The sequence below is a fragment of the Toxorhynchites rutilus genome, chromosome 1 (assembly GCF_029784135.1).
Source record: "Toxorhynchites rutilus septentrionalis strain SRP chromosome 1, ASM2978413v1, whole genome shotgun sequence".
Classification (NCBI taxonomy): domain Eukaryota; kingdom Metazoa; phylum Arthropoda; class Insecta; order Diptera; family Culicidae; genus Toxorhynchites; species Toxorhynchites rutilus.
The window spans coordinates 205,753,692-205,757,583 of record NC_073744.1 but is presented as its reverse complement, the minus strand read 5'-3'; the positions used below and the strand labels follow the sequence as shown (position 1 = coordinate 205,757,583).

The following is a 3,892-nucleotide window of genomic DNA, read 5'->3' as shown; positions in this document are numbered from 1 at the left end:
GCCGATTTTTAATTTTGACGACAGTTCTTAAAAACAACCTTTCGCCTGTAATTGGTGTCAACATCAAGTTCAGTGATCCTTTGCGCAACTGGTACAACCCCTCAGTAGCTGTCGGTAGTTCTGTCTTTGTCAGCATTTGTACAGAAATAAATAGTAGAAGAAGCGATTTGGACATTTATGTTTAAAAAAAAATGTTAGTTGGCCTTTGGGGAGATAAAAAAATCGATGTACTGATACTGAAAAACAAATCTACAAAAAGATCGAAGGCAAAAAAATTAATTTTCTCGATTCTCTCGAGTACAATAGATCGAACCAAAAAATCGGAAATCGGAATGGAAAAGATCAATCTTCTAAGAATCGATCCGAGATCGTCCAATCCTACTTCCAACCAGTCGTTCGGCATTTGTTCATCCAATATGATTTGGTGTATCGCATCGTACAGCCGCTCGCTATCCGCTTTTGGAAGTTCGGCCGGGATACCATCCTTCCCAGCGGCCTTGCCAGTTTTCAGCTCACGAGTGTCATAGTGATTCTCACAGGGTTCAATATGGGTGCCTTAGTGATAACATCACATGGACCAATACGCTTTTTGCATTGTTCAATGTGAGTTTCATTATGCACAGCCTAGTTGGAATGAATCGGACGGGTTGCAGGTTGTGGATAGCGAAACGGCCTCCAAATATGGAGGGTAGATGCGGATACAATGAATAAGTACCCTCAAACAAGCAGCAGGATTTAGTCAGTGCCGGGAGATTCGTAGTGGGCTCTACACAATCTCCCCTAACTACTCCTAAAAGGCGAGTTGACGCCGCCATAAGAGTCTCAGCCCAAAAAAACCGGTGCGTCTGATCTCCAGGAGGAGCGACACAAACAGCGTCTGTTTCGGATCGAGCGGCTGAGAATGAAATGCTGAATCCCGCCAGCTACACCTAAGATGGCAGCCCCATCAGCAGGATGTAGGTATCGCGACCCTGGTAAGGTAGCATACCGAAACTCATCCTCACCACGAACAACGAATTTAGAAATACGGAACGGATTAATCGGCAAAGACCTAGGCAACGAACACGGAACACGAAGAAGGTAAACGATTCGAAACGGAAGTTAGGTACTTGGATTGTCGATATAAAAAAATCAAATAGAGAGCCTTATTCCCGAATACACTACACGTGAAAACAATGTGTAGTGAGTACAACGTTATTCCGGAATACACGCCACTGTAAACATTTGGTAGAATTCATTATCAATACACCGAGTTCATCCACCGATGTTATTCTGGTTTACACTTCACGCTCTTTTTTGTATAAACAGCGATTCCCCGAGTTCATTATAATCGCCGATCATACACTCTCCTAAAAAGTTGGTATATATGACGAGCTTTTTGGTAAATGTTACCAATACTCAGTAAATTTATTACCAATACTTAGTAAACATATTACGCGATAACAATGGTAAACAAATGTCAAATCGGCCAGTATAACCCAGTATAAGCAGTCGGTTCAACGTTGGTTTAACATATACCCTAAACATGTTATGTTAACCCAACCTTTATGCATATATTGTTATAAACTTATTGAGCTTTTGTATGTATCTTTATTCATTTATTGAGCTGTCTAAACTATCGACATCTGATCCTGCATCGATTGGGTCTGATCCATGGCTACAAATGAGAACAAAATACGCAATTATTACTACAAATAGCTACGACAGACTACTCAATTCTCACCATTATCATTTCCCAGGACCAGCGTGTAATTACTTCTCAGCCAAACACATTCGGGAGATATCACGAAGCTGACAAAACCCAGGCGGAATTAAGTGAGGCTTAATCCAATTGATTGAACCACCGATCACAATCGTCTGCAAAACGTTTATGAAGTTGTCCTTGACCAAATCCAACAGCATAAAGGCAGAACTAGGACTCGACAGGGCTCGATTTTGTGTATCGAAGTACTCAGATTCCTTATTATTGAAGTAATGTCTCCGCATTCTCCCGCAGCAGACGAGCACAAATCATTGCTATCCAATATGTATCAATATTAATTGAAGAACATAAATTGAATTGATTTTCACGAATATTACTTACCTGTCCCGAATCTGAGTGAATACGACCTTCTTCTGTGAAGAAATAAATATTGGAAAGTAGTACCGTGCAACTCAATTAACAACTTGGTAATTAGGCTAATGAAGTTATATTTACATTTTCCTCGTGGTTGCGAGTAATGACAATCGTAAAAGTTACTAATACCGCGAAGTAAAATGAATCCATCGTTGGTAGGGATGTGTATTGCATCTGACATTCATTTTAAACCGGCGCCACACGATGCTACGAACACCCCCGAATATTGGGCGCTCGATGGTTAGACGCATCGTGTAGGACGAATTACGAGCCTCCAATGTCGAGCGTCGAATATTCTCGTTGAAAAGTAATCCGTTTGTTGTGGATTACCTTCCAACGCGAGTCAAAGGATTTTTGTCATTCGTTCATTCGACACTCGATTACATCCGATACACCGCTACACAATTCGTCCGAATCTATCTTTGACAGATTGGTTTGTTTACAAGTTTTAGATGAAGGAACTATGAAATTGATTCATAAAATTCAAAATATTCGGCAAAATATTGCAGTTTAATAATGTTGATTTCAAGCATTTTTAATTTACATCCCGATATCAGTACAATTGCTATGGCAGCAATTTCAATACTCGCATCATCATCCAGTTTCCTAACGTTTTTGATGGTAAATAAAAACAAAAAACAGGAAGTGGGTTATATCTATGGTATAACCGCAAGGGTGACGTAGGACTATCATTGATTTAGAGATCATTTGTTTGAAGTTGAATCTGAATTCATTCTGAATGAATGAATATTTCGGGGACTTCGAAAACGAGAGCGTTACGTTGGAGGCACAAGGTTTTATGCATCCAATATTGGATACGGAATTATCCTACTGATGGGGAAGAATAATTTTCAGGAGCTTTTCTGTTAATTGCGATTGATTGAAAAATCACAAAACCAAATGTATTTGATTGCAGTGTTATATGGATAGAAAACATTAGAATAAACTATTTCGCATCAATGTATTTTTCAAATTCCCAGGGGAACTGGCAGAGTATTTTTCAGCAACGATTAATTCATTTCAGATTTTCCTCGATACTCGAAGCCCACCAGTGGTTAATACTAATTCGATAACCACCTGTTAGTAGCATTTGATTGAAAAATATTTGGTCCCAGTGTTACATGGATAGAAAACATTAAAATAAACTCTTTCACATGAATGTATTTTTCGATTCCCAGGGGAACTGGCAGATTAATTTTCAGCAATGATTAGTTCTTTCCAGCCCTCCAGTGGTTATTGCTAACTCGATAACCACCTGTTAATATCACTTGATTGAAAAATATTTGGTCGCAGTGTTACATGGATAGAAAACATTAAAATAAACTCTTTCACATGAATGTATTTTTCGATTCCCAGGGGAACTGGCAGATTATTTTTCAGCAACGATTAGATCTTTCCGAAATTTTCTCGATGCTGAATGGCGTCCAAACGAAAATATTCCTTTCAGTTTGGTCTGTAAAAAACTTTTCTGAACTCTTATCCATCAAATTTGGAGCCCTGAAAAGGGCAGTTGATTTTATGCTAAGCTAATAGCACGCTCTCTTCGGATACGATGGGCCAGCTGGATGTCCTTGGGCATAATATGACGCGCTTTGCGTGGATAGCACACAAATTGTTATTTTCGAATAGGCCTCCTGCAGCATCATAACCGCGGAACTTTGGAAGCGCAAGTCGGTGTTGAAGTCCTGAGCAATTCCACGAACCAATTGCTGCAAAGGTAGATTGCGGATCAGCAATTCGGTCGACTTCCGATAGCGACGAATTTCACGCAAAGTT

At 39.6% G+C, this 3,892-nt stretch overlaps 1 long non-coding RNA gene across 1 annotated transcript; it reads right to left on the bottom strand.

Moving 5' to 3' along the window:
* Window positions 1-1,451: 1,451 nt before the first annotated feature.
* Window positions 1,452-2,178, bottom strand: LOC129775029 (uncharacterized). Its single transcript, XR_008742843.1, has 3 exons — window positions 2,084-2,178; window positions 1,724-2,016; window positions 1,452-1,657 (listed from the first exon to the last, which is right to left on the bottom strand). It is a non-coding gene; the product is annotated as an uncharacterized LOC129775029 (long non-coding RNA).
* Between the last annotated feature and the right edge of the window lie 1,714 nt (window positions 2,179-3,892).